A 19,489-nucleotide genomic window follows, 5' to 3' on the forward strand; every position below is an offset into this window, starting at 1 on the left:
ATTCAGTCACCTTCGTCTGCCATTCTTCCAGAGTAGGTAATTCTTGCATCTTCCAATACTTTGCCAGGAGAATTCTTGCTGCTGTAGTTGCATACATGAAAAAGGTCCTATCTTTCTTTGGTACCAATTGGCCGACCATGCCCAAGAGAAAAGCCTCCGGTTTCTTTACAAATGTCCACTTAAGGATTTTCTTAATTTCATTATAGATCATTTCCCAGTAGGTTTTAACCCTTGGGCAGGTCCACCAAAGATGATAGAAAGTTCCTTCACATTCGTTACATTTCCAGCATTTATTATTGGGCAAATGGTATATCTTTGCAAGCTTGACTGGAGTCATGTACCACCTATAGATCATTTTCATTATGTTTTCTTTCAAGGCACTACATGCCGTAAATTTAAGGCCTGTGGTCCATAACTGTTCCCAGTCAGCGAACATAATATCATGACCTAAGTCTTGTGCCCATTTGATCATAGCTGATTTAACCGTTTCATCCTGTGTATTCCATTTCAGCAACAAATTATACATTTTAGACAAATTCTTAGTATTGGTCTCTAACAATTCTGTTTCCAATTTTGACCTCTCCTTCTGAAATCCTAGTTTCCTGTCCTGCTTAAAAGTCTCATTTATCTGATAATAATGTAACCAGTCTCGAACTTTGGATTTTAGTTTCTCAAAGCTCTGTAATTTAACTTTTTCACCGTCATATTCTATAATTTCACAATATTTTGGCCAATTAGAGTCCATGTTAAGTTTTTTCACCGCTCTAGCTTCCATTGGTGACAACCATCTGGGTGTTTTATTTTCCAACAAATCCTTATATCGATTCCAAACATTATACAAAGCTTTCCTGACAATATGATTTTTAAAGCCCTTATAAACCTTTGCCTTGTCATACCATAAATATGCATGCCAGCCAAAATTATTATCATACCCTTCCAAGTCTAAAATGTCTGTGTCTTCAAGAAGTAGCCATTGCTTCAACCAGCAGAAAGCTGCTGCTTCATAGTAAAGTCTTAAGTCCGGCAGAGCAAAAAACCCCCTATCTTTTGCATCAGTTAATATCTTGAATTTTATTCTGGGCTTTTTGCCCTGCCAGACAAATTTGGATATATCTTTCTGCCACTTCTTGAAACAGTCCATCCTATCTAGAACTTGCAATGTCTGGAACAAAAACAACAATCTCGGCAATACATTCATCTTAATAACGGCAATTCGGCCTAACAAGGATAGTCTCAACCTAGACCATATGTCAAAATCTTTCTTAACTTCCAGCCAACATTTCTCATAATTGTCTTTGAACAAATTCACATTTTTAGATGTTAAATTCACCCCCAGATATTTCACTTTTTTTGTTATTTCCAAACCAGTTTCTCTTTGAAAACTATCTTTTTCCCCCATCGTTAGATTTTTTTCCAGCACCTTTGTCTTCTGTTTATTTAATTTAAAACCAGCCACTTGACCAAATATTTCAATTAGTTCTAAAACTCTTTTTGTGCTGGCTTCTGGCTGCTGCAAAGTCAAAACTAGGTCATCTGCAAATGCTCTTAGCTTATATTGTTTAGCTCCGAGGTGTATTCCTTCAACCAGCTGGTCCCTTCTAATCATATTCAACAACACCTCCAGGACCGATATAAACAATAGAGGGGATATTGGGCAACCCTGTCGTGTCCCTTTTTCTATTGGGATCTCGTCCATAACCACACCATTCACAATTAATTTAGCTTTTTGCTCAGAGTATATTGCACCTATACCGTTTTCAAAATTTTGGCCTACCCCCATCCCATGGAGATTCCTCTTCATAAAGCTCCAAGAAATATTGTCAAAGGCTTTCTCCGCATCCACAAAAATCAAAACTGCTTTTCTATTTATATCAGTCTCCAATAGTTCCAAAATATCTATAATGTTCCTTACATTATCTGACATATGTCTCCCTGGGAGAAAGCCTGTTTGGTCCTTATGAATCTCCTCTAACAACACTTTTTAAAATCTTTTTGCTAAAATGTCTGCAAAAATTTTATAATCCACATTTAAAAGTGATATAGGGCGGTAGTTCTTAACTTGATGTTTCTCAGTTTCTGTCTTCGGTATAAGTGAGATAAATGCTTCTTTCCACGATTCGGGAGCCTTTTTCCCCTCCAAAATTTGGTTGCAAACTTCTTTCAATGGTTGTATTAGCCATTCCTTCATTGCTTTATAGTATCTCGCCGTCAGCCCATCTGGTCCTGGTGATTTTCCCAATTGCATATTCTGGATGGCACCCTCAATTTCCTGGTTCGTAATTTTCTCATTTAAAATCCTTTTGTTTTTTTCCGAGATCTTTGATAGTCCATATTTTTTAATAAATTCTTCTATCTCTTGTTCATCTTTTGGCCCTTGTGCATACAATTTCTTAAAGAAACTTTGAAAACAATTACTAATTTCATTTGGTTTGCTTATAGATTTTCCCTCTACCTCGAGGAATGTCACAGTATTCAACTTTTGTCTCTTTTTCAATTGCCATGACAGCAGTTTCCCACATTTATCTGCTGATTCAAAAGTTTTTTGCCTCATTTGTTTTATTTTCCATTCTATTTCTTGGTTCATCAATTCCATATATTGGGTCTGGTAATACTTTATTTGTCTTAAAATCTCCTGGGATTTAGGTTTTGATCTCAGTTTCTTCTCTCCTTCTTTCATTTGTTTCCAAATTTTTTCTTTCTTCTCATTCTGTTGTTTCCTTTTTATCGAATTCTGCTGGATTAGAAAACCACGCATCACGGCCTTACTTGCATCCCATATTATTCTTCTTTCCACATCTGTTCCTAGGTTTATTTCGAAGTAGTCTTTCAAAGTCTTTTGGGCCTTTTTATAAATTGCTTCATCTCTAAAAAGGGTGTCATTCATTCTCCATCTGAAGGTTCCAGCTGTTGTCAATTTCATTTCCATCTTTACTGCATTATGGTCGGAGCACGTTTTTGGGCAGATCTCTGTTTTTTTAACCCTTGGTGCCAGATTGCTAGAAATCTATATTTGGTCAATCCTGGTCCATGTCATTTTTGCTTCAGAGAAAAAGGTCCCCTCTCTTTCCAGAGGGTTCCTTGTTCTCCAAATGTCAATCAAGTCCATTGTGTCAGTCAGTTCGAAGAAAGTCTTTGGTAGTCTCCCATCCTTAGAAATTACTTGTCTTTGAGCTTTATCCATATTTGTGGAGACAACTCCATTCATATCACCCATCATTATAATTTTATAGTCCATAAAATCCGTTAATGTCTCATGCAACTTCTTGAAAAACTCAGCCTTCCCCTCATTAGGTGCATAAATTCCTACAATCAGAATTTTTTCTCCTTGAATTTGAATTTCCACTGCCAGAAATCTTCCTTGTTCATCCTTAAAGATCATTTTTGGTTCCAATTTTTCCTTGACATAAATCACCACTCCTCTTTTCTTAACTTTATCTGAGGAAATAAATTCCAGTCCTAATCTCTTATTTGTCAAAAGTTTCCTGTGTATTCTGGCAATATGGGCAAGCAAACAATTCTCTGGTATCGGCTATTTCATGTGTACTTACCTGAAACCATTAGCTAGAGTGTACACAATAAAAAGCATTACTGGCCCTTTAAATAAAGGCAGCCAAAGAATAACAAGAAAACTGCACTATCACATCTAGTGAATGAATAGACCTGGTGCTTTGAATTGTCTATTTATATGACTTGTCAAGCTCCAACCAATGAATGTTAGCAAACAGCACCAACTAGAGTATGGAACACTGGTAAAGGTAAAGGGACCCCTGACCATTAGGTCCAGTCGTGGCTGACTCTGGGGTTGCAGCGCTCATCTGGCTTTATTGGCCGAGGGAGCCGGCGTACAGCTTCCAGGTCATGTGGCCAGCATGACTAAGCCGCTTCTGGTGAACCAGAGCAGCACACGGAAATGCCATTTACCTTTCCGCCAGTGTGGTACCTATTTATCTACTTGCACTTTGTTGTGTTTTTGAACTGCTAGGTTGGCAGGAGCAGGGACTGAGCAACGGTGGCTCACCCCGTCATGGGGATTCGAACCACCGACCTTCTGATTGGCAAGTCCTAGGCTCTGTGGTTTAACCCACAGCGCCACAGGCAAATGTAATGTATCCACTTCAGTGACAGCCTGAAGTATCTGAAGTGTGCATGCACACGAAAGCTCTTAGCATTAATAATAATAATAATAATTTTTTATTTATACCCCGCCCTCCCCAGCCAAGGCTGGGCTCAGAGCGGCTTACAAGCAAAATAAAAACAAGATCATAGAATCATAGAATCATAGACTTAGAAGAGACCACAAGGGCCATATGAATGATTACAACTTAAAAACAAAAATAAAATACAACATTAAAATAATGGAACATTAAAATATTAAAATGTAGCCTCATCGCAGGAGGAGAAGGAAAAGAAAAGAAAAGAGAGGGAGGGAGGGAATCAAATTGGCTCCAAGCCAAAGGCCTGGCGGAACAACTCTGTCTTACAGGCCCTGCGGAAAGAAATCAGATCCTGCAGGGCCCTGGTCTCATGAGGCAGAGCGTTCCACCAGGCCGGAGCCAGAGTTGAAAAGGCCCTGGCTCTGGTTGAAGTCAATCTAACTTCCTTAGGGCCCGGGACCACTAGGGTGTTGCTATTTATGGACCTTGAGGCTCTCCGTGGGGCATACCAGGAGAGGTGGTCCCGTAGGTACGAGGGTCCTAGGCCGTGAAGGGCTTTAAAGGTCAAAAGCAGCAGCTTAAATCTGACCCTGTACTCCACCGGGAGCCAGTGCAGCTTGAAAAGCACTGGGTGAATATGCTCCCATGGCAGAGACCCCGTGAGGAGCCTCGCTGCAGCATTCTGCACCCGCTGGAGTTTCTGGGACAGCTTCAAGGGCAGCCCCGCATAGAGCGAATTACAGTAGTCAAGCCTGGAGATGACCGTCGCATGGATCACTGTGGCCAAGTCAGGGCGGGAAAGGTAAGGGACCAACTGCTTGATGCGGCGAAGCTGGAAAAATAACAAACTCTGTTGGTCTCTAAGAACACGGCTACCTACCTGTAACTAGCCTCTATGAATGCAGGTATCCTCCCAGGCAGTTAGAGTGTTACAGTGTAAAAGTTCATGTATAAGTCACTGTATAACAAAAACTGTACAAGACACTTTGGGAATCCACTAGAAAACAGCTGTTCTTTCCATGAGTCCTGTTCTGTACAGGGAAAGGTAGGCCTAAAGGGTGACTCAAGAGAGCCATTTACCAGGAAGCATAAAGTCAGTAGGCAAATGGCCTCACCGCAGGGGAAACACCTAACCCAACGCCAGACAGATCACAAAGATGGGCAACCCTGAAATGGATTTGGACTCCAGGGGACAAAAGAATCGTGAGGAACTTGACCAGAGGGGTCAGGAACTGTAAATAGTTTTAGTGTCTTGTGTTAACGGGTGTCAGGAGGTGGGAAAAGGGTGGGAAAAGACAGCTATCTGCTACCCAGGTACTGTCCCGTAGCAATGATGAAATATTGGGAATTTGGAGAACTAATAAAAGTGGGTGGCACCTTCTCTTCGAGTACTGACTCATCTCGCTGCCAGAGGAGTGCGGACCCTGCTATAGCAGTTGCTTTTACAATAAAGGTCCGACTTCTTAGCCACTTCCCTATACAATTTGCCTTTGTACCGCCTGTTTCTTTAATCTCCGACCGCAGGGAACCCTCTTTACCTAGCGGGCTCACAGAGTCCCCCAAGGACCTGGAGCTGCGTGTTCCATGCTTTTTTAAAAATATTTTATGCAACAAGCTTTCATGATTATGTAGAGTGGAGGACTTCACAATGATCTTATACTGCAGGGAAACCACTCCTTTTACAGTGGATGAAGCCCTTCATATTCCATCTCATCCTGATTATCAGAAGATTGTAAATGATCCATCATGCAAACTATTGGTGGTGATGTCTTTCTGTATTCATTCAAAGGTTCTCCTCAGAAAATAAATGATTGGCGCTGTGATCAATATTGTTGGATCAACTGTGGTGTCCGACGATGGCCGAGAATTAATCTGAAGCTGAGGAAATTTTACCATAAAATCAAAACTTGTTCAAGTCCAGACAACCTCATAAGGCACAGTTATAGACTGCTAGAGCCTTCTTGTGAAATGGTTCTGATACACTATATTGGAAATGAGAGGGAATTCCGTGCACTTCCTCATGGTGACAGAAAGAGAAATTTGCTAAGAGCACATATACGGACAATGCCTTCAGTAATAAGAAAGATTTCAGATACAAGTGCTAAGCCCTCAAAAATCTATAAAGACCTTTGTAATGACCCTGTAACCAGCTCAGCCTATATACCTGTAGCTCAGCCACGAAACCAGGAGCAGGTAAGAAACAAACTTTTTTTTAAAAAAATTAATTGATTTTTCCATGTATACTTCTTCTAACAATATATCTTTAACAATTTTTCATATTTCCACCCTCCTCCCCTGGACTTCCCTCATACGCCTATTTTGCTTTATTTCCATATTGTTCACCCACCCTGCATGTTGTTTCCCCAAAATTTCACAGAATACATATTATTTTACTTTTTCTTGCATACAATTGTGATTGTTTTCTCAAACCCTGCCAAGGAGTCCATTTCATTATGTTGCCTCTTCATATATGTTGAAAATGGTTCCCCTTCTCTTTTAAAGTCTTCGTTGTCCTTTTCATGTAGTTTATCTGATAGTTTTGCAAGGGCTCCATTTTCCATAAGCTTCCCCTGCCATTGTTCTTTCGTTGGTATTTCTTCTGCCCTCCAAGTTTGTGCTAATATAATTATTGCCACTGTTGCTGCATACATAATTTCTGATTTTATTATTTTATATCTTGATCTACAATTTATTCTTCTGGTTTCTTAGCAAAAGTCTTTTTGAACATTTTTTTCCAAATTCATTGTATATCAGACAAAGTTGCTTATTATCACTATTGACTGAAATAAAAATAACATATTTGATAATGCATTCATCTTTATTGCTGCTATCCTTCCCATCAAGGAGAGGTTCATTCTCTTCCAAATTTCCAAATCTATCTTCATCTCATTCCAAACTTTCTCATAGTTGTCTTTATATAAATTTATTTTTTTATTATCAAGCCAAATTCCTAAATACTTGACTTTTTAATGAATTTCTATTTTTGTAATCTCCTACAGTGATCCATGTGACGGTCACCTCCAGGCTTGACTACTGTAATTTGCTCTACATGGGGCTGCCCTTGAAACTGTCCCACAAATTCCAGCGGGTGCTTCCATGTTTCTGGAATTTCCCCTTTTGTTAATATTTCATTAATTTTATCTTTCATTGGATTTACAAGGTGTTCTTTAATTTTTTTATTGTACTTTGCTGATAATCCATCTGTTCCTGGTGATTTGCCCACCTTTATTTGCCTTATTGCCTCGGAGATTTCTTGGTCTGTTACTTGTGTATTTAAGAATACTATCTCTTCTTGCTTTATCTTTGGCAGATTACTCTTTTTTATATTTTATATAAACACACACACACACACACACACACACAGCATTTTGTTGTATGAAATGACCTCTCATGACTACAGTGGTACCTCGGGTTACATATGCTTCAGGTTACAGACTCTGCTAACCCAGGAATAGTACCTCAGGTTAAGAACTTTACTTCAGGATGAGAACAGAAATCATGCTCCGGTGGCGCAGTGGCAGCAGGAGGCCCCATTAGCTAAAGTGGTGCTTCAGGTTAAGAACAGTTTCAGGTTAAGAACGGACCTCCGGAACGAATTAAGTACGTAACCAGAGGTACCACTGTACTCTACAAGCATTAAATACAATTTTGATTTTTGTTTCCTTAAGTAAGAAACAAACAAGCTTGAAAGACAACATTCACAAAACAGTCGTGATGATTTGTACAGTGTTTATGAATTAACAGAGCTCCTTGAAGGCTTCATCCATGTGTCCTACAGTGATTGTTGTTATGGTCCTACAGGATATTTCATCTGAAATTGGGAAAATAATATCACTGGAGGCAAATTTACCTATGCTTTTTTCATATGACACAACTTTTCAACTTGGAGACTTCTTCCTATCTATTTTATTATTTCAAAATGTGCTTTTCGCTGAATCACCACTGATTCCTGTAATGTTCATGATGCATGACAGCAGGCGAGAGGACAATCACAGGAGATTTTTGGAAACCCTTTCCAAGCAGTGTCCATTACTCAATTCAGAAAAAGTTGTCATAGTGTCCGACAAGAAAAAGGAATTGAAAAAGCTTTGGATCATGTTTTGCTCAAGAGCCACAGAGTGGTATGCTGGAATCACATCCGCAGAGACATCGTGTTTTGGCTGAAAAAACATGGGGCCAGTTCAGAGGATACCAAGGTATACCTTGCTGACTTTTTTGATCTTCTGAGGTCAAATTCTGAGCAAGACTACACATTCAAATTTGATAAACTCAGGACAGGTTGGAGCAAAGCATTCTTGGACTACTTTAAGGAAAAACTGCACCAAGCAATAATAAAGCATGCTGGGGCCTGGATTCTAAAGAGACTGAACATATATAAAGAAAAAAGTGGAATCCCCACAAATGTCTCTGAGAGTTTTCATGTAGCTCTAAAAAGACTTTCACAATGGAAAGAAATGACGATGGAAGCAATGGTGTTATCCTTATATGCAATGCAAAATTCTTACTGGAGAGAAACTTTGCGTGAACTATGTAACACTGGAAACTTTCATTTGCGGCCTCAGTTTATTAGACACTCAAGATCACCAGAACATACAGTCTTTCCTCAAATAGCTTGTGATCCATCACAAATCGTGGATCTTGTACAAAGGGGATAACTTCCGCGGCCTAAGAAAGATGAAAGCTATGAGAAGGCACCATCAGTTTGTCAAATGGTACTAGCGGGCTTTATGGTACTGAACAATTTAATAGCTGTTTGTCCACAGCTTGGTGTATCTGTGGTAAGGGGTAGTAAGGAAAAGCATTATGTTGTCCGCCTTTTCTCCAAAGAGAGCTGCTCTTGCCCATCATCCAGGACTTGCTACCATATTATAGCTGCCAAAAAATCTATCGGCATGCCACCAGAACCAGGGAAGCCTTGCCGGTTGCAGCTCACACAGTTGAAGCGAAATAAAAGGCAGAAGAGTAGCTCAGGAAGAAAGTTCTCCAGACTGAAGGAAAAGATAACTGTAGTTCCAGCATCTGATTCAGTGCAGGCTGCTGAGGAGTTGGACTCAATGATTTCTACATCAGTTCCCCCATGGCACAACTGTACCTTCAACACACTCAGTCTACAAACCAAGGAACTGGGGGGTTCAGTTGCCAACATCTGTGTTTATGGTTATGACATGGACACACTGAAAGGATCGAACTGGATAAATGACCGCATAATACATGCATTTCTTGCCTCCAGGGTGATCATGACAAAGAGCTAGGTCACGATGGAACAATTTTCCCATTTAGTTGCCTCTTCATTCAGACCCTCATGTGTCAAAAATTGTCAGTGAAAGCCCTGAAGTCCTGTTTGAAATTTGGAGTGCTAAAGAAAGATGCTTGGATTATTCCAGTAATCATTTTTAAAAGGAAGACCATGCTCTACCTAGATTCCAACCATGGATTGAACCACTCTGTGATTGATGCAATAACATCCTTCTTAGCACGTCTGTATAAGATGGAGTCAGACTGTCCCTATAGTTTTGCAGACTGGTCATTTTTTGCACCAACTGATATAACCAGGCAAGGTAATTCCAGTGACTGCGGTCCTTTCACATGTACCATTGCATATCTGATTGCTTCTGCTGCCCAATTACAGTACACATAAAAGGATATGACCGCCATTAGACCCTGGATTGCAAAAGAAATAATACATTACACTGGGAAAACCTATCTTGAAGGACGAGAAAAATATATTCCAATTGAAATTGCCGCTCCTCCTCCCACAAAGAGACAAAGCTTGAAAGAGGGTCCCATTACTGTGTCTAGATCATGCCCAGAGGGATGGAAGGATACACCAACCTGTTGCTCAGATCTTTTACCTACCTTGTTTGAAGGCAGCTGGTCAATACGTTTTTTGAAGGAAGGGTGCAGGAGGCCCAGTGGTGAGTGTGACCAATCTATGGTTTACTGTGAAGGAAACTGCAAGGACTGCTTTTGCATAGGCATTGATTCAAAAGATATTCCAGAGGTTTTTGTGTGTCCAGATTGTCAATCCACTGTGGCCAAAGATATTTTGAAACTGCGAACTGTCATATTCCACAGGTTGGTATAATACAGCAAAACCTAAACACACAGCTTTCATCATCATGGCAGGGATGGTCCTTTTCCATAGAATTCTTATTCATGGAGTTGGTTTTTATATCCTGCTTTTGTCTACCTTTAAGGAGTCCCTCCCACCCCCACAACAGATACCTTGTGAGGTAGGTCAGGCTGAGAGAGTTCAGAAAGAAGTGTGACTGGCCCAAGGTCACCCAGCAGACTGCATGTGGAGGAGCGGGGAAGCAAACCTGGCTCTCCAGATTACGAGTTCACCACTCTTAACCACTACACCACGCTAGCTCAAAGACAAATAGATGCCAGCATCTGTATACATAACCTTAAGCTTAAAAAATAGCAACAATCCTTAGCTAAAAGGACCTGTGGTCAGGGATGATGGGAATTGTTGTCCCAAAATGTCAGAAGGGCCAAGTTTGCCTATGCCTTATCTAATGGAACAGTGCAGTGTACTAGCTAGTGTCACAGAATCATAAAATCATAGAATCATAGAGCAGTAAGAGACCACAAGGGCCATCTAGTCCAACCCCCTGCCATGTTGGAACACATAAGCAAAGCACTCCTGACAGATGGCCAGCCCCACTCACCTCACAGAGTGTTTGTTGTGGGGAAGGAAGGGAAAGGAGATGGTTAGCCGCTTTGAGACTCCTAAAGGAGAGTGAAAGGCAGGATATCAAGTCCAAACTCTTCTTCCAAACTCTTTATAATAGTGACATTTCCCATAAATATGCTGGGACACAACCAAGTAATGTTATAGATTTAAATGAGATTCATGGAAGGGCCAAGTTTATTCTGCACTTTAAAGGAATGGGGTATGGAAGTGCTTAACTGATTCTTGATCAAGGACAAAACCTGGGAGGGAGTATCTTCAATCCCTGTAGCAAACAGCAGGCACAACACCATTTTGTTTGGAATGTAGAGCCAGTTCTTCTCATAAGCAACCAAGGGGAGCCCCTGAGGTTCTGGATGCACCACTAGAACTGGCGGCATGGTGTGAGTACCAAGTAGAGGTCAGGAGAAGGATGTGTTTCTTCTGGAGTCCCCACTGGGGAGAAAGGGGACTATAAATGAAGCGAGGGCCTCACAGACCTACACTGCAGCCAGTTGGGCTGAGGGAAGCCCACTGAGGTGCTGGCATGATTCTACTGCAGTTTTGCTCCCTCCCTGCATGTATAGCTAAGAAAAAACTTTGTCTCACCTCCCCACACATTTTTTGATTGCCAGCACACCAACATCTTCACAGGTAGATGCGTGGGAAGGGGGGCAGATTTGTTTAGCCCCCCCCAAAGGATCATCTTTTCTTTAGTTACCTCCACTCTGATGCTACAGTGGCTGTCTCATGTCAATGTTTGAGTCCATTTGAGTCACCCAAATGCAGATGGTTTTGGGGAAACACCTGCATCATCTTGTGACCTAAGCATGTTGCAGTTGTCTTTTTCCAGTCCTAGATAACATGTTTTGGGGAAGAGTGCAGTCTAAGTTGTTGCAGGAATTTATGCATAGGTTGGGGGGTTGCCCCTCCAGCAGATATCATGCACATGCAGCCCACTACCAAAATCAGCACAATCACTTTTGTGACTTTTGTGACTTGTCCCCACAAAACACTTCATCACAGTTTCTTCCTATCTATTCAAAGGGCCTCTGCTGATAAATGTATTCACTGATAAACGTATCTATGTACTGGCTCACTGGGAAAACTTCAGAAATTCATATAGACATGTGAGCTCAGCTACTCAGCAGCCCCTCTGCCTGAGTGATAATTCCTGGCAACCTGAGTGCCAGACAGGTAGCCCTTCCAGAAATAACAAATCCAGATGAAGAGAAAAGGGTGTGATTAACTTGGCTGGGAAACAGGGAAATGCAAATATCTCTTTTGCTTCACTTGATGGGTGTTTGGTGGAGGGCAAGGAGAACCATGGGGAAGGGTCCAAGATGCTTAGATTACTGCCACCAGACCTCCCCTTTCACAATGTAACCGTGATGTATTAGTGGTGTAGTTTGGGGGGTGTAACATGGAGATTTGCAGCTAATAAAAGTTTGGGGCCTCTTTTGTTCGGGGCTTCCATCTTGTTCCACCTTGTGGCAGGTGGGGGTCCTGTCGTGACGGTCTACAATAAAGACCAAGCCTACCGGCTGCTGTTTTGCTCTGGTATTCCTGGCTGGTATCCTTGTTTTTTGTCCAAGGGAGCCCTCAGATTTCTCCGTTAACAAAGTGAAGTGTCTGTTCGTCCCACAGTGTATCTTAGTACCATAATAGCAGCCTGAAGAGTTTGGACTTGATATCCTGCCTTTCACTCCCTTTAAGGAGTCTCAAAGCGGCTAACATTATCCTTTCCCTTCCTCCCCCACAACAGGCACCCTGTGAGGTGAGTGAGTCTGAGAGACTTCAAGAGAAGTGTGACTAGTCCAAGGTAACCCAGCAGCTGCATGTGGAGGAGCGGGGAAGAGAACCGGGTTCACCAGATTACGAGTCCACCCAGTGGTGGAGGAAGGGGTGTAGAGTGAACCCACTGCACCTGGCACCACCATTCTGTTGAGGTGCCATCGCGGCCACCCCCGGACATGTGCCGTGCTCTCTTGGCGCACCAGGCACCACGTCCCCACTGGCGGCATACCTCATCTCCAGGATGTTCGCCACGCCCCCGGGACGCACACCACACCCCCACATGTAGTGCACCACGCCCCCAGGACACACTCCATGCCTCCTGTGATGCGTGCAAGCCACGCCCCCACATGCTGTCTGCCCCCAGTGCCAGAGCTTGCAGCTTCGCCACTGAGTCCACCGCTCATAACCACCACACTACACCTCAAGTGCCTTTTCCAGTTGTCAAAAATACCCTGTTGTTATCATTTTTGAAACATTAGTGTTATGATAGCACCTAAAGCCTGAAATATCTTCCTAAAAGATCAGACAAATGTTTAGGGAAAGTTGTTATGAAAGGAGGAATGAAGAATGTAAGTTCAGCATATAATTCCCTGCATTATGCTTTCAGGTCTCCATGTGATGAGCATGTGGACAGACAGAGGAGAAGGCTGCATGAGGCTGATAGTTAATTGCAGGATGACCTTTCTTTCTGCAAAAGAAAGTTGTGCATATTTGATCTTTGTGACCGTTCAGTAAATGTTTAAATTATAGTTTTTTAATATCGAACCCAAGCTCTGATTTTCTCAGTTCTCCCTTCACCTGTGTGTATCCTGCTATTTCTATCCATTTCTCCTTTCTCTTGGCACAAATGTATATAAAATTATACAGGAAAATGTTAAATGATCTCTGTCTCTACCTTTCTGTGCAATTGCTCAGAAATGTCACTAAGAAAGCTCTATATATTGGCATGGTCTCTTTTATTGGAATAATTTCCCAAAGTTAATTTTAAACGGGTACATAAGACCAGTGGGCCAGAATTTTTGTCCCAATAATATTTTTTTCCTGTGGCCATCACCAAATCTTCATGCAGTTAACTCCACAGTTTAATCTCTCATGGAATAAAGTGGTTCTTCCTTTCGCTGGGTGCCCCTGAGGTCAGTATTTCAGGAGAGTGACGAAAAGTTCTCTCTAACCACTTTATCTTATTTAATTTTCTAACCTCTGTCATGTCTGCTACCATCTTATAGACCTTTTATAGACTGAACATTTCCAAACTCATCAGCCTTTTCTCAAAGGAAAAGCACTGGTTGCCCAATTCTAGATGTAAGAGCAATCTGGTTGCCACATTTATCACCCTGTTGATCACCAGGATTGATCTGGCTGATCAGACGGGCAAGAAATGTGTCTGCCATCCCCATCATTGTGCATCCCCCCCCCCAAGCCACACACTCCATGTAAGAGAATGACCATCCCACACAGAGCGAGAACACCCTCTTCTGCACTTTTTCCAGCTATGCCATATTCGTTTTAGAGATATGGCACCCAAAGCTGTACACAGTATTCCAAATGGGACCACACTATAGAACTGTACAGGGACATTACAATACTGACCGTTTCATTTTCAGTTCCTTTTTCAATAGTCTCCAGCACTAATTCTAGATCACAAAATGAATAAATGAAATAATAGTGGTTCTGATCCTTGTGGGACCCAACTGCTCACTTTCTTTAACTTTTAACATGGCCTTGGCCCCAGCACCCAGGAGATCCTCTGAAAGCCCAAGTTGCCCCAACTTTGTGCAAAACAGTTGTAGCCCTGGAGAAGGGAAGGGAAGGGGTCTGACAAAACTTTGTTAAGTAAAGTATCTTTGTCTGCTGAAAAACAAATGTTTAGCCAGCATAAAAGAAAACTTGTCCAACTGTCTCTAGCTTATGTTGGCCTCCCTCTAGACACAACAAGGCTGTGTAAGGTACATAGAGTGGGACAGCGAAAATCTTCAATAGAAAGGCTGCCTGCACTCGTTCCGCTGACTGGGTAAACCCTGACATCCAGATTGAAATTCCATAGAGCAGTTTGGCTCTAACTTTAGCATTAAAAACCTTGAAAGCAGAAGGTATGTGTTGGTTACCTCTTGTTGCAGAAAAGCGCAATATGGCCTGCATAGACAGCTGGCTGGCATTTACCGCCACTGCGCAGTGCAAGGAGCACCGGAGCCTGTGATGGAAAGTGATCCCCAAACAGTTGAATCTGAATACCTGCTGAATATGTTTCCCACCAAAAACCCAACTATATATCTTACGAGAATTCCCGAAGACCATTATTTTGCTTTTATTGAAGTTCATGCTCATTTTCATTCTAGACAAATAGTAGATACAGGCATTTAGCAAACGCTTTAAGCCAATTCTAGTTCATGAGAGCACAATCATATCATCTGCATATAGAAGAATGGTAATTTTTGATACATTTAGTTTACGGCTGTGAGCATCCACCAGTTTTAGTAATGGGACGAGTTCATTTAAGCACAGTGGACCAACACCAGCTGATGGCGTGGCTCCCCAAATCAACACTTCACACTGGACTTCAAGCATCTGGCATTGGAAACTTCACACTGGACTTCAAGCATTGTGTGGCATTGTGTGCCTCCCCATTCTTCCTCCAGATTCTGGGTCCTTGATTTCCAAATGAGATGGAAAAGTTGCTCCTATCAGAAAAGAGGACTTGGGACCACTGAGCAACAGACCAGTTCTTTTTTTTCTTTAGCCCAGGCAAGATGCTTCTGACATTGTTTCTTGTTCAGGAGCGGCTTGACAAGAAGAATACGACATTTGAAGCCCATCTCCAGGATCCGTCTGTGTGTGGTGGCTCTTGATGCACTAACTCCAGCCTCAGTCCACTCCTTGTGAAAGTCCCCAGCATATTTGAATGGTCTTTTCCTGACAATCCTCTCCAGGCTGTGGTCATCCCTACTGCTTGTGCCCCTTTTTCTTCCACACTTTTCCCTTCCGCATAACTTTCCATTAATGTGCTTTGATACAGTACTTTGGGAACATCCAACTTCTTCCGCAATTACCGTTTGAGGCTTTCCCTCCTTATGGAGGGTCTCAATGATGGCTTTCTGCACAACTGTCAGGTCAGCAGCCTTCCCCATGATTGTGCTTCCTACTGAACCCATTGCAGGTGTTATGGATTGAATAGCTACTGCACCTTTTCACAATATTCTAATTTTCTGAGATTGTTAATTTGAGGTTTTTATCAGCTGTACCCCATAATCATCACAATTATAACAAATAAAGGCTTGACATATCTTACTTTGTATGTCATGAGTCTGTCTCCTATATTAGTTTCACCTTTTAAGTTGAATTACTGAAATAAATTAACTTTTCCATGATATTCTAATTTTCCAAGTTTCACCTGTACATATTTTGTTCCCTATGGCAAGGAGTGCTAGGATGGGAAGCATCCATGTAATCCACCTTGTTTTAGACACACACCAGTGATGCATCAGAGGAGCACTTTGCGCTTCATTTAGTTCTTAAGGGGGAGAGATGGATAAAGAGAGAGAGAGAGAGAGAGAGAGAGGTTGCATTGGAAGTAAGCAGGGACACCGCAGGGGCTTGAACCCCGTCCTGGAAACCAGGAGCGCCAACCACCAGCGTCTTTTGCTTTTTTTTTGGCCAATGCAACAAGGTGAAAAGCAAAACCTGAGAGAACACTCTGAATACAGAATGTTCTCTCAGGAAAAAAGAAAACCCTTAAGAATTATGAAGTTGCAGACAGAACACAATCAAGGTTTTATCCCTTGCCATTAGCACTAGATGTGTTTACGTCACAGAGTGCCATGTTAACTGCCATTAATTTGCAGGGCAGAACAGAGAGACTGGTTCCAGTCTTCAAACTCTGCCTTTATGCTCACCTTTTTGTTTGTCCCTCCAAAGTGTGAATTCATGGGCCTGGAAGTTCCTTCTGCTGGTCTGTGAAAAGCAATCTGGACTCATTAATTTGTCCCCGGCCCTTTCCCACCAATTCCAGAGAAATGTTTTTGGAACACAGCTCTTCTTACTGACCTGACTTCTGCAGGAAGAGCTGGCTTCACCTGAGTGTGGTGGGCTCTGGGACAGAACTGTGAAGAGATCAAGTGGGGGGAAATGGAGAAGCCAGCCCAAAAGGATTGGACTGAAAAAGATCACTGAATTGTGGAGTGTGAAGTTCACTTGCCGTTAAGTTTCCTGAAGGCTTGCAAAATTCTATTTCTTATACCTTATTGTGTGGTGATGGCGCAGGAAAGGGCCTCCCCTGCAGTGGTGTCCCAACACGAGAAGTCCCTCCAGGTAGAAGCACGGAGAGCGACTGCATTAGGCTTTCAAGTTTGCAGCTCTTTTGAAACAGGAATTGAATAACCAACATTGCTCAATACAAGCTCTTTGGAAGATTTAGTTTGCATATTTGATGGATGATTCCATTTAGAGCCTACCTTTTCTCCAACAGGGTGCTTGCATGGTCCCCCTCACTGCGACCTGAAAGAATCTTTGTACAAAGAGTTGCAGGCAGAACACAACAGAGATTTTCCCCTCAGCCAAGCACAAGATACTCACCTAGTTGACCTTCAGCCAGAAGACACACAACTGTATTGCTGCCATAATTACGATGGAGCATTTAGAGATTACTTGTTAGTTATTTGTGCCACCACTGATAATTCAAATGTTTTATTAACAGAAGCTACAATTGCAGTTGAAGGTAACCAAGTGAGAGGTTACAGGCAAAGGAAGCAGTTCACTACAGCAGGTTTTAAAATATATTACCTTTGGAACAGAAGTACTGGCGAGGATCTAAAATTTTGTATTTGTTGGAAACCCAGCAACTATCAACCCTATCGTGCAAGTTTTCATTAAAAAGCCAGTAATACCATTTGGGTCGAATTAAATTTCGAATAGTCTCAGCATTTATGGATCATGTTCCCTGCATTCAACAGACATACCGGTACCCCAGGCAAAGAAAATTGGGAGCTACATGCCTCCTTTATCTACAGGATTGAAGGGTACAGACCTATATTCCAAAATGTTTGACAAATGTGGGATATTATGATTTTGTGTGGGCTCACTCTGGTCATTAGTGGAACAATCAGCCACCCCCTTATGTATGAGTAAAAATGGCCAGAGATGCAATTCATAAGATTTCAAATATTTTCTCAGTCATTTAAGCCTTACCATTAGCAGACAACATTTTCTGCCCTTTATGTACAGGAAAAAATGGTCACGGCTCATCCTTCCTAATTGTGAATATGTTTGTGCTTAAACGTTTGCTGGACTTTTTTTGCTTAAAAATGGCTGGCAAAATGGTGAAAACCTCTACTCACTCCAGTGCCTCTACCAGGCCGCACCATTGCCATCAGTAGATTCACCCTCAAAATGCCTTATTTGCTTTTTCACACTGAAATCAGCAAGGCAACTGCTACAGACAAAGGAAGCAGTTTGATGCATCAGCTTTTAAAATGGGTATTCTAAATGGGTATTCTACCTTAGGAACAGAAGTACTGGCGAGGATGCAAAATGCTGGCATGTTTGGAACCTTTTGGATTTATACACATCTGAAGGAACAAAAACGCAACAATATTTTAGTGACCCTCTTCTGCAGTTGCCCAGTAAGTACAATTCGTTTGGCTTCATGTGCCAAATGCCACCACTTTTAAGCAGCTGCTGAAGAGGGTTTGTTATTCTACTCCTTGGAAGCCACAATATACATAAAATTAAGTTCTGCCCACTAGCAAAGGAGCTTATCTATAGTCCACAAGAAGCTATCACAAAATGGCTGCAAAGCATTTTTGTCAACAGGGCAGCCTGAGCTAAAATGTCATTAAATGGAACTATGTTGTCTTCTGCGCCTCTGCTTTGCTCTTTATCACATGCACAGCTTTCTTTCCCCCTGGATCCCCCTACCCTTCTCACTTCTAAGTCTTACCTGTGCTAAAATCTTACCTGCCTTGGTTTTTCCAACTTCTGGAGCGAGGTTCTGGAGCGACTGGTCGCAGACCAGATCCAGGGGCCCTTGGAAGAAGCTGCTTTTCTGGCTCCATTTCCATCAGGGTTTAGGCCTGCTTTTGGCACAGAAACTGCCTTGGTCGCCCTGCACCTCTGGCGAGAGACAAGGGTGACCCCCAGTCAGCTCAGTGCCCCCCAGTGCCTTCCATCAGCTTCGGCTGGTGGCCCAGTTGCGCCCGCCCCTCTCTGGCCAGGGGGAGCCTGACTCCTGCTGTCTCTGCTCTGGGAACCCCTTCTTGGGTCCTTCTTTTGGCTTCGATTTTGTACATTGGATATTTTATGTGAGCCGCCCTTAGACCTTCGGGTCTAGGGCGGCATAGAAATTCAATAAATAATAACAGTAATGATAATAATAACTTCGGCAACAGAAAGGCCAAACTTCTTTTTATGAAATGGCTTCTCCTTTTAAAAGAAATGCCTTCTATTTTCTGCCATTATTCTTCACTCTGCTTGGAGCAGACTTCATCTCCACCTACCCTTTCCTCTGCTCCTTTGTACATCCAAAGACTTGTTGCTCGAAAGGGAAATAAACTTGATTTCGCCCCTCACGTTCCTTCATGTGTCTTTGTTTTCTCTTGGCCTTTCTAGCCATCAGGTGTATCTGCTTTTCTTGATTCTCTTTATAATCTTCATCTTGGTGTATTTTAAGATTTTTCAGTTTAATTTTTTCTTGGCTAAGCTTTCTTTTGGGGGCTTTCTCAAAGTCCAGCATCTGTCCAGAATTTACTCTCCCTGTTTTACTATGATTAATTCTTTGTCGGTCTTCTTATTTACTTTCAGTTTCCTTTAAATTTAAAATGTAACTTTAAAATTTTTAGGGAGTTAGTGAATCTATTTATCTTCTGTCTGT

General features: G+C 42.0%; 1 long non-coding RNA gene across 3 annotated transcripts in view; it reads right to left on the reverse strand.

The window, feature by feature from the left end:
* LOC309332719 overlaps positions 1-19,489 on the reverse strand; it is a 132,756-nt gene that overhangs the window by 69,330 nt on the left and 43,937 nt on the right. For 2 of the 3 annotated variants that reach the window (XR_014152305.1, XR_014152306.1), the window contains exons 1-2: positions 16,669-16,851; positions 16,518-16,575 (exon numbers count right to left, since the gene is read on the reverse strand). This is a non-coding gene — a long non-coding RNA (uncharacterized lncRNA). Of the gene's footprint in view, positions 1-16,517; positions 16,576-16,668; positions 16,852-19,489 lie in introns of those variants that run through there. The other variant, XR_014152304.1, reaches the window with a different exon arrangement.

This window comes from Podarcis erhardii (assembly GCF_964252035.2).
Source record: "Podarcis erhardii genome assembly, chromosome: 17".
Lineage (NCBI taxonomy): Eukaryota > Metazoa > Chordata > Lepidosauria > Squamata > Lacertidae > Podarcis > Podarcis erhardii.